This window comes from Pinus tabuliformis, chromosome X (genome assembly GCF_031772625.1).
Source record: "Pinus tabuliformis cultivar Carrire ecotype Pingquan chromosome X, CPIR1, whole genome shotgun sequence".
Lineage (NCBI taxonomy): Eukaryota > Viridiplantae > Streptophyta > Pinopsida > Pinales > Pinaceae > Pinus > Pinus tabuliformis.
This window is the reverse complement of record NC_142308.1, coordinates 774,571,803-774,584,066: the sequence shown is the minus strand read 5'-3', so window position 1 is coordinate 774,584,066 and position 12,264 is coordinate 774,571,803. Positions and strand designations below refer to the sequence as shown.

Below are 12,264 nucleotides of genomic sequence, written 5' to 3'. Positions count from 1 at the left end.
AGCACTTTCATATCTTTAATATGCGCATTAATGATGAACCAACATGCTTTATAATATTCATGACACTTGCATTTATATCGGTCATCTTAAAAACCCATGTGCCTTGAAGAAACGGCTGCAACGCATTTCGCATAAGCCAGGTAATTACGATAGCTCCAAAACATTTTTGTTTCAGAGAGTAATATCAAGAAGGAGGCGCTGTGTATCCCAGTCTAAAAAAATGTGATCCCCTGCAGTAATAAACACAACGCTGCCTCTCTGTAACACTGCCACAAACTTGCTGAGCACGCGCTTTGATAATGGTGGAGAAGTAATTTAAAAGTTCCACAAAGTAGTTCAACTCTTAATAGGGGTAATCTCTGTTCACAAGTGCATACCTTGGAGTATGAATGCGAAATTTTTGAAGGCGCTCACATTTAGCCAATTGGAAATGCTATTTGCAAGCGCAGCCCCTTTATTACCTAATCCAACTTTGAACACCAATACCCAACAAACGGGAACATGAACTTTATCATAAATATTTTTCAAATCTTTCAATCCATTGTGGCACCCTGCTTTGTGAAAGAAGTTATAGATTGTGAAAAGACAATCCCAAATATCAAACACTCTATGACTTATAAAATTTAATAGATTCTTTGTCTAGAGGATTCAACACAAAATCTCCTGCAATTCTCCCACATTAGTATGTACATCTTTCACAATCACCCATGAGCCAGAATCCAGAGATAACTCCCTTAATGTATTTGATGGCAATCCTACAATAGCTGCATCATCATAAGGTGTCTCCTTAAACATTCTGCCACTGCTCTCATCAACATTCCTGGAGGGAAGTAGAACTCTGTACAATAAGCATGCTAGGATTTGGACCTTCACTGAAAACTCAAACAAATCCCCAGTTTCGTAGCACGCTACGAAACCACTCAAACAGGTAGCGCTGCGAAACTGCTAAAAAGAATTCTGGCGCTGCGAAAATACCCTGACTTTAAGCCAAGCTAAAAATTTTTGACAACTGCATTTTCAGTGATAACAGTGGCTCCACTAGGGATAGTGTGCCCTTGTGGTGCGCTAAGAACACGCAGCTCCAGTGCCTTACCCATTTGTGACAAACAAAAATTTGCTTGACAAGCCTGACTGTAGGAGAAAGAAACTACTGCTACTGAAAAATAAATGCTCAGCCAACTTTGAGCTTATTTGCAATTTACCTACCTACTTACCCTAACCATTTCAACTTCTTCAGCTCAATCAATATGAAACTTCCAATGCAGCCAATCATTAGCTTTATCTGACATTTGACTTCTTTGCCTGTCCCGAAGTTCAGCGCCAGTGTGATAATGAGATGACAGCTGCCACTGAAAGTGTCTTTGACTGTATCAGATTTCAGAGCCAATGTGATAATGTAATGACCGCTGCCACTGAAACTGTCTCTGATCTTCATAGGTAAACTGAAACACCGGAGAGTAAAACTCTTCCATGTAATCAGCTACAGGATCCCAGAACACATGATCAGCTTGTCCTTCCACGACACTTTCCAGCTGTGCAAACTGATCTTCAACCACAGTGTTCAGTTCCTCAAACGTAAAAGAGAGGGGAACCAGCATAGTCTCCTTGCGCTCAGCCATAAAATATTTCTGAGAATAATGATCATGATCATGAAAATTATATGCCTGAATTTGTCCTTCTAAACCTTCAATTTCTTTCTCAATGTCTTTGGAAAATTCATCAAAAAATTTCATCTTATCCTCTGACTTGCAGTCAAAAGATTCCAGATATGAGGACAGGGATAAAGAAAAAGATTCATTTGTTTCTTCTTTATTATGATCATCATTCCACTGTTTAAAACCTTCAACTGAAGGAGACTTTACTTCCACCTCTGACCTATCTATCCATTCCTTCAAGAACAAAAGCCAAAAGTCTGGCAATGACTTAATGGACTTGGCAGGCAAGCATTCAACCCACTGTTTGCATTTCCCTTGGAAAGAATCATAAAATAACCTTATGCAAACATCTTCATATTTAACTCTAAGAACCTCAGCAAAATGACTAAAATCTGAGATATGATCCAAGGTTAAACTCAAATCTTCTCCGTTAAATTTTGGACCATTCTTTAGAAAATAAACATCCTTGGGAAAATGGTTTGGGAAACCATGTAGTCCTGAGAAATCTATGCATGCATACTTTGAACAAATAATGGCAGCTTCTGGGTCTTTCATAGCTCCAGTGGAATCACCATGAATGTATAAACCTTGAATTCTTCAACAATGGAGTCGCCAAGGTAGTTTTGCAGCCTTGAAAATCATTTGAACTCCTGCTACCTTCAGAAATCCAATCTTAAGCTCCCGGCAGACGCACCAAAATGTTATCACAAAACCAGTACTAGGGGGCTGCAACTAAGCATGGTCTCATGTAACTATTTCAACCTATCTTTAGACCAAAGATTAGCCTCTTTGATCAGAGAGGGCTCTCTCAAAACTCTTGATAAAATCCTTCACACACTAGATGGCTAACCCTTTATTTACTTATGAAAACATAACTGGTTGGAAACACACCAAAAGATATCTCATTGGGCTATGGAGTCTATAATATCAGGTAGACAAGAAAAACACAGTGATCTCATAGAAATCAAGGCTCTTAGCATTACAAGTCAAACATATTCCACCACACATAGCTTGCTGTATACACAGGAAGTCAGAGCATATAAGTATGAATTCTGAGTGATTGCATACAACAAAACCATAAAATAACATAAGGTATAACACATCATCACTTCATTTGACCATGACAATCCTTCGAGAATCTTGAGAAGAGAATAACTCTGTTTTACTATTACTGTAAAAAAAGATCTTACAGTGGCCCAAAACAACACACTTTTTCTATTAAGTATCCAACCCTTTCTACATCTAACCTTGGCCCATATATAGGCAAGCAAAACTAAAACACCTCGAGCTTCCTCCTCCAGCATGAGGGGAGCCTCGAAGGTGGCTATTAACTATTCCTATATGCTATTTAATGTATTTATTACAAAGTGCTGAAATGTAATTGCACACAATCCTAATCAAACTAAAACATTAATTCCTTTCTCCTCGTATGCTTGATGCTTTCTTGAATGCTGTGACAGCTGTCCTCCTTTAGTTAAGTTGAGATGGTTGAAGGAGAACGTACTGAATGAGCTGGCCTTGGATTCCAGTCATGTAGATGGCTTCATTAATTAACTAAGGGAAATGCCCTGTTTGCACGGCTTTTGTCTCCCATCACTCTTCATCACTTTAAAAACAAGTCTGTTGTTCTTTAATTCTTCCCAAACACCGCATATCACCACACCTTTCAAATGAGCTGGAAACTTTATGAGCTGGAAAGGTGTCTGCAGTTGTTTGTTGGTCCTTAACATAATATGTTTTCCATCACCCTGAAATATAGGGAGCTGTTCCTGTTTGTCGGCCCTTTGTCTCCCAACATTCTCCTAAAATATAGCAGCCTGCTCCCAAATCCTTTAATGACCCCAAGTATGGAGTAATGCCAGATTTATGATGTGCTGGAGGTGGTCTTTGATAGACAGCTGTTCCTCTTCCTCAACTCCCGCTCACCGTGTTAGACTAGCTGCTCTGCACTTTAAATTATCACCTACAGCAGTTTCGTAGCGCGCTACGAAACTGCTGTGTGATTTAAAAACACAGTCCCCCTCACTGGTTTTCTGCTAACACTGTGCTACATTTATTAATGATCTTCCTCATTCCAACAAATGAACAACAATTTGCAAATAATCCTGTTTAGCTGCCAGGCTTCAATGTCAATAGCTTTTCCTAAAAACAAACTCAAACAGCATGCCCGGATTCCTCTGCTTTCTGGAGATACTTTTAGGCCTGCCGAAAGGTTCTTGTAAAACTTGTGAAATTCCAAGGTATCACCTCCAGCCTTGCGGACTTCAACCATAAAAAGAGAAGGAGCTACTTCAAATACCTCTGTAGCTACATTCAAATGACCCTTTCTTCCAGTCTTTGAACCTTGCATCTTCATCTTGTAATTTCTCTTTTGCACATTGAATCCAAGAGGCTTTGCAGCTTCCTCAATTTTTGATACTATCTCATTTGCAGGGCGTTTAGATGCAAACCTCGTTTCTCGCTTAACCATACCCATGTCCATTTCAAAGAGATTGCCAAGATTGAGACCCTGGGACATAGAGATAAGTTCAATGCATTCATCACCTCTGGAGTTGTTTCCTTTTTTTTCTGTAACAAGATGTTCTTCTGAATCATTGAAAACAGCATCAACATCATCCAGATTTACATCTTCATCTTCATTAAACTTGGGTGGCTTATAACCTTTCTTGAACCATTCATTGTCTAAAATCTCAGGTACTGTAATTCGTGTCTTAGGGTTTGGGTCCAAAATCCTTGTACTTAATTTCTTTGCACCAGAAGAAAACCATGAAGGGCACGTAAAATCTGCTTTATATATCTTTTTATACAATGTCATGAGGTTTGGATCATCAAAAGGCAAGTAACTTGCTATTAAAACAAATAGGATGACACCACATGACCACAAGTCTGCAGTTGCCCCATCGTATATCTACCCTTTTTCCAGCCACTATAGTGAGCAAATGACTGCATATGGAGGTCATCATTCAGAGTAATAATATCAGCAATTACATGCAGTGTTCAACAGAGATTTAATAATTGTTTTTCACCTCCCAACACTTGGGTATACTCAGGAAATCAACACAAAGGTACTACAGTATTTAATCTAGCAAATTTCAACCCAGAAATGACAAATTCGTGGCACCTTCAGATCTGAGATCAACATGAAAATATCAGTCCCTAAGACAGATTTTTGGCCCACTAGTTGTAGTAAATTCGACCACAAGTTCAGCTCCAAATTTTGAAGATAGACTTGGCACAAATTCTTGAAATGCAAGTAATCATTTGTCCTCCTCTAGGGTGTAATTAGCTGATCGAAACCTTGCTTTGAAAGGCAGCAATATGGACAAATATTCTAGAACTTGGCTGAGCGAATGATTTCTAGGAAGACCCTACACGGTCTCTCCAAAATTGGCACAACAATTCAACCTCAACTCCCTAAAAATGCACTTCGACTTCAACTACAGGAATATTACTTCATTCTTGGGATCTAAAATAATTAATTAGCTCTGCCTCCCTGAAGCAAACCGTCATCCCTGACTTGTTGAGACAGTGCACTTAGGCCAAAATCTGATACTTTAAGATTTCCATATGTATCCAGAAGCAAATTTTCTGGCTTCAAGTCCCTATGGTAGACACCCCCCCATTCGTTTCACCAGAAACGGATCCAATTCTTATGCTGCTCGATAGCCGAGGGATGAGCATCCATGGAAATATCTTTTCAGTGGCAGGCGCACCTCTGTGTCTTATTTGGAATAACGCCATTATCTAAACCGCGGTGAGCTAAACAAAAAACATCGCTCGGCACATCATCCTTATAAGTAGCATCTGTCGTGATTCTGGTGATTTTGCTAATGCAGGTGGCCATCAGAAGTGCCACATCTCAATCCCGGTGTCAATGGCGATCTTGTGGCAATCAAACCTTTATAAAGACCATTTGACACATGGCATTAATCACTGTATTTCATAAGAGCACTCTCATATTTTTAATATGCGCATTAATGCTGAACCAACATGCTTTATAATATTCATGACACTTGCATTTATATCGGTCATCTTAAAACCCATGTGCCTTGAAGAAACGGCTACAACGCATTTCGCATAAGCCAGGTAATTACGATAGCTCCAAAACATTTTTGTTTCAGAGAGTAATATCAAGAAGGAGGCGCTGTGTATCTCAGTCTAAAAAAATGTGATCCCCTGCAGTAATAAACACAACGCTGCCTCTCTGTAACACTGCCACAAACTTGCTGAGCACGCGCTTTGATAATGGTGGAGAAGTAATTTAAAAGTTCCACAAAGTAGTTCAACTCTTAATAGGGGTAATCTCTGTTCACAAGTGCATACCTTGGAGTATGAATGCGAAATTTTTGAAGGCGCTCACATTTAGCCAATTGGAAATGCTATTTGCAAGCGCAGCCCCTTTATTACCTAATCCAACTTTGAACACCAATACCCAACAAACGGGAACATGAACTTTATCATAAATATTTTTCAAATCTTTCAATCCATTGTGGCACCCTGCTTTGTGAAAGAAGTTATAGATTGTGAAAAGACAATCCCAAATATCAAACACTCTATGACTTATAAAATTTAATAGATTCTTTGTCTAGAGGATTCAACACAAAATCTCCTGCAATTCTCCCACATTAGTATGTACATCTTTCACAATCACCCATGAGCCAGAATCCAGAGATAACTCCCTTAATGTATTTGATGGCAATCCTACAATAGCTGCATCATCATAAGGTGTCTCCTTAAACATTCTGCCACTGCTCTCATCAACATTCCTGGAGGGAAGTAGAACTCTGTACAATAAGCATGCTAGGATTTGGACCTTCACTGAAAACTCAAACAAATCCCCAGTTTCGTAGCACGCTACGAAACCACTCAAACAGGTAGCGCTGCGAAACTACTAAAAAGAATTCTGGCGCTGCGAAAATACCCTGACTTTAAGCCAAGCTAAAAATTTTTGACAACTGCATTTTCAGTGATAACAGTGGCTCCACTAGGGATAGTGTGCCCTTGTGGTGCGCTAAGAACACGCAGCTCCAGTGCCTTACCCATTTGTGACAAACAAAAATTTGCTTGACAAGCCTGACTGTAGGAGAAAGAAACTACTGCTACTGAAAAATAAATGCTCAGCCAACTTTGAGCTTATTTGCAATTTACCTACCTACTTACCCTAACCATTTCAACTTCTTCAGCTCAATCAATATGAAACTTCCAATGCAGCCAATCATTAGCTTTATCTGACATTTGACTTCTTTGCCTGTCCCGAAGTTCAGCGCCAGTGTGATAATGAGATGACAGCTGCCACTGAAAGTGTCTTTGACTGTATCGGATTTCAGAGCCAATGTGATAATGTAATGACCGCTGCCACTGAAACTGTCTCTGATCTTCATAGGTAAACTGAAACACCGGAGAGTAAAACTCTTCCATGTAATCAGCTACAGGATCCCAGAACACATGATCAGCTTGTCCTTCCACGACACTTTCCAGCTGTGCAAACGGATCTTCAACCACAGTGTTCAGTTCCTCAAACGTAAAAGAGAGGGGAACCAGCATAGTCTCCTTGCGCTCAGACATAAAATATTTCTGAGAATAATGATCATGATCATGAAAATTATATGCCTGAATTTGTCCTTCTAAACCTTCAATTTCTTTCTCAATGTCTTTGGAAAATTCATCAAAAAATTTCATCTTATCCTCTGACTTGCAGTCAAAAGATTCCAGATATGAGGACAGGGACAAAGAAAAAGATTCATTTGTTTCTTCTTTATTATGATCATCATTCCACTGTTTAAAACCTTCAACTGAAGGAGACTTTACTTCCACCTCTGACCTATCTATCCATTCCTTCAAGAACAAAAGCCAAAAGTCTGGCAATGACTTAATGGACTTGGCAGGCAAGCATTCAACCCACTGTTTGCATTTCCCTTGGAAAGAATCATAAAATAACCTTATGCAAACATCTTCATATTTAACTCTAAGAACCTCAGCAAAATGACAAAAATCTGAGATATGATCCAAGGTTAAACTCAAATCTTCTCCGTTAAATTTTGGACCATTCTTTAGAAAATAAACATCCTTGGGAAAATGGTTTGGGAAACCATGTAGTCCTGAGAAATCTATGCATGCATACTTTGAACAAATAATGGCAGCTTCTGGGTCTTTCATAGCTCCAGTGGAATCACCATGAATGTATAAACCTTGAATTCTTCAACAATGGAGTCGCCAAGGTAGTTTTGCAGCCTTGAAAATCATTTGAACTCCTGCTACCTTCAGAAATCCAATCTTAAGCTCCCGGCAGACGCACCAAAATGTTATCACAAAACCAGTACTAGGGGGCTGCAACTAAGCATGGTCTCATGTAACTATTTCAACCTATCTTTAGACCAAAGATTAGCCTCTTTGATCAGAGAGGGCTCTCTCAAAACTCTTGATAAAATCCTTCACACACTAGATGGCTAACTCTTTATTTACTTATGAAAACATAACTGGTTGGAAACACACCAAAAGATATCTCATTGGGCTATGGAGTCTATAATATCAGGTAGACAAGAAAAACACAGTGATCTCATAGAAATCAAGGCTCTTAGCATTACAAGTCAAACATATTCCACCACACATAGCTTGCTGTATACACAGGAAGTCAGAGCATATAAGTATGAATTCTGAGTGATTGCATACAACAAAACCATAAAATAACATAAGGTATAACACATCATCACTTCATTTGACCATGACAATCCTTCGAGAATCTTGAGAAGAGAATAACTCTGTTTTACTATTACTGTAAAAAAAGATCTTACAGTGGCCCAAAACAACACACTTTTTCTATTAAGTATCCAACCCTTTCTACATCTAACCTTGGCCCATATATAGGCAAGCAAAACTAAAACACCTCAAGCTTCCTCCTCCAGCATGAGGGGAGCCTCGAAGGTGGCTATTAACTATTCCTATATGCTATTTAATGTATTTATTACAAAGTGCTGAAATGTAATTGCACACAATCCTAATCAAACTAAAACATTAATTCCTTTCTCCTCGTATGCTTGATGCTTTCTTGAATGCTGTGACAGCTGTCCTCCTTTAGTTAAGTTGAGATGGTTGAAGGAGAACGTACTGAATGAGCTGGCCTTGGATTCCAGTCATGTAGATGGCTTCATTAATTAACTAAGGGAAATGCCCTGTTTGCACGGCTTTTGTCTCCCATCACTCTTCATCACTTTAAAAACAAGTCTGTTGTTCTTTAATTCTTCCCAAACACCGCATATCACCACACCTTTCAAATGAGCTGGAAACTTTATGAGCTGGAAAGGTGTCTGCAGTTGTTTGTTGGTCCTTAACATAATATGTTTTCCATCACCCTGAAATATAGGGAGCTGTTCCTGTTTGTCGGCCCTTTGTCTCCCAACATTCTCCTAAAATATAGCAGCCTGCTCCCAAATCCTTTAATGACCCCAAGTATGGAGTAATGCCAGATTTATGATGTGCTGGAGGTGGTCTTTGATAGACAGCTGTTCCTCTTCCTCAACTCCCGCTCACCGTGTTAGACTAGCTGCTCTGCACTTTAAATTATCACCTACAGCAGTTTCGTAGCGCGCTACGAAACTGCTGTGTGATTTAAAAACACAGTCCCCCTCACTGGTTTTCTGCTAACACTGTGCTACATTTATTAATGATCTTCCTCATTTCAACAAATGAACAACAATTTGCAAATAATCCTGTTTAGCTGCCAGGCTTCAATGTCAATAGCTTTTCCTAAAAACAAACTCAAACAGCATGCCCGGATTCCTCTGCTTTCTGGAGATACTTTTAGGCCTGCCGAAAGGTTCTTGTAAAACTTGTGAAATTCCAAGGTATCACCTCCAGCCTTGCGGACTTCAACCATAAAAAGAGAAGGAGCTACTTCAAATACCTCTGTAGCTACATTCAAATGACCCTTTCTTCCAGTCTTTGAACCTTGCATCTTCATCTTGTAATTTCTCTTTTGCACATTGAATCCAAGAGGCTTTGCAGCTTCCTCAATTTTTGATACTATCTCATTTGCAGGGCGTTTAGATGCAAACCTCGTTTCTCGCTTAACCATACCCATGTCCATTTCAAAGAGATTGCCAAGATTGAGACCCTGGGACATAGAGATAAGTTCAATGCATTCATCACCTCTGGAGTTGTTTCCTTTTTTTTTCTATAACAAGATGTTCTTCTGAATCATTGAAAACAGCATCAACATCATCCAGATTTACATCTTCATCTTCATTAAACTTGGGTGGCTTATAACCTTTCTTGAACCATTCATTGTCTAAAATCTCAGGTACTGTAATTCGTGTCTTAGGGTTTGGGTCCAAAATCCTTGTACTTAATTTCTTTGCACCAGAAGAAAACCATGAAGGGCACGTAAAATCTGCTTTATATATCTTTTTATACAATGTCATGAGGTTTGGATCATCAAAAGGCAAGTAACCTGCTATTAAAACAAATAGGATGACACCACATGACCACAAGTCTGCAGTTGCCCCATCGTATATCTACCCTTTTTCCAGCCACTATAGTGAGCAAATGACTGCATATGGAGGTCATCATTCAGAGTAATAATATCAGCAATTACATGCAGTGTTCAACAGAGATTTAATAATTGTTTTTCACCTCCCAACACTTGGGTATACTCAGGAAATCAACACAAAGGTACTACAGTATTTAATCTAGCAAATTTCAACCCAGAAATGACAAATTCGTGGCACCTTCAGATCTGAGATCAACATGAAAATATCAGTCCCTAAGACAGATTTTTGGCCCACTAGTTGTAGTAAATTCGACCACAAGTTCAGCTCCAAATTTTGAAGATAGACTTGGCACAAATTCTTGAAATGCAAGTAAATCATTTGTCCTCCTCTAGGGTGTAATTAGCTGATCGAAACCTTGCTTTGAAAGGCAGCAATATGGACAAATATTCCAGAACTTGGCTGAGCGAATGATTTCTAGGAAGACCCTACACGGTCTCTCCAAAATTGGCACAACAATTCAACCTCAACTCCCTAAAAATGCACTTCGACTTCAACTACAGGAATATTACTTCATTCTTGGGATCTAAAATAATTAATTAGCTCTGCCTCCCTGAAGCAAACCGTCATCCCTGACTTGTTGAGACAGTGCACTTAGGCCAAAATCTGATACTTTAAGATTTCCATATGTATCCAGAAGCAAATTTTCTGGCTTCAAGTCCCTATGGTAGACACCCCCCCATTCGTTTCACCAGAAACGGATCCAATTCTTATGCTGCTCGATAGCCGAGGGATGAGCATCCATGGAAATATCTTTTCAGTGGCAGGCGCACCTCTGTGTCTTATTTGGAATAACGCCATTATCTAAACCGCGGTGAGCTAAACAAAAAACATCGCTCAGCACATCATCCTTATAAGTAGCATCTGTCGTGATTCTGGTGATTTTGCTAATGCAGGTGGCCATCAGAAGTGCCACATCTCAATCCCGGTGTCAATGGCGATCTTGTGGCAATCAAACCTTTATAAAGACCATTTGACACATGGCATTAATCATTGTATTTCATAAGAGCACTCTCATATCTTTAATATGCGCATTAATGCTGAACCAACATGCTTTATAATATTCATGACACTTGCATTTATATCGGTCATCTTAAAACCCATGTGCCTTGAAGAAACGGCTACAACGCATTTCGCATAAGCCAGGTAATTACGATAGCTCCAAAACATTTTTGTTTCAGAGAGTAATATCAAGAAGGAGGCGCTGTGTATCCCAGTCTAAAAAAATGTGATCCCCTGCAGTAATAAACACAACGCTGCCTCTCTGTAACACTGCCACAAACTTGCTGAGCACGCGCTTTGATAATGGTGGAGAAGTAATTTAAAAGTTCCACAAAGTAGTTCAACTCTTAATAGGGGTAATCTCTGTTCACAAGTGCATACCTTGGAGTATGAATGCGAAATTTTTGAAGGCGCTCACATTTAGCCAATTGGAAATGCTATTTGCAAGCGCAGCCCCTTTATTACCTAATCCAACTTTGAACACCAATACCCAACAAACGGGAACATGAACTTTATCATAAATATTTTTCAAATCTTTCAATCCATTGTGGCACCCTGCTTTGTGAAAGAAGTTATAGATTGTGAAAAGACAATCCCAAATATCAAACACTCTATGACTTATAAAATTTAATAGATTCTTTGTCTAGAGGATTCAACACAAAATCTCCTGCAATTCTCCCACATTAGTATGTACATCTTTCACAATCACCCATGAGCCAGAATCCAGAGATAACTCCCTTAATGTATTTGATGGCAATCCTACAATAGCTGCATCATCATAAGGTGTCTCCTTAAACATTCTGCCACTGCTCTCATCAACATTCCTGGAGGGAAGTAGAACTCTGTACAATAAGCATGCTAGGATTTGGACCTTCACTGAAAACTCAAACAAATCCCCAGTTTCGTAGCACGCTACGAAACCACTCAAACAGGTAGTGCTGCGAAACTGCTAAAAAGAATTCTGGCGCTGCGAAAATACCCTGACTTTAAGCCAAGCTAAAAATTTTTGACAACTGCATTTTCAGTGATAACAACCTGCATTCATTAACATTAGGGGAATTTTG

General features: G+C 39.3%; 1 pseudogene; it reads right to left on the bottom strand.

The window, feature by feature from the left end:
* Positions 1-86: 86 nt before the first annotated feature.
* Positions 87-10,072, bottom strand: LOC149142173 (CBL-interacting protein kinase 23 pseudogene; annotated as a pseudogene).
* Between the last annotated feature and the right edge of the window lie 2,192 nt (positions 10,073-12,264).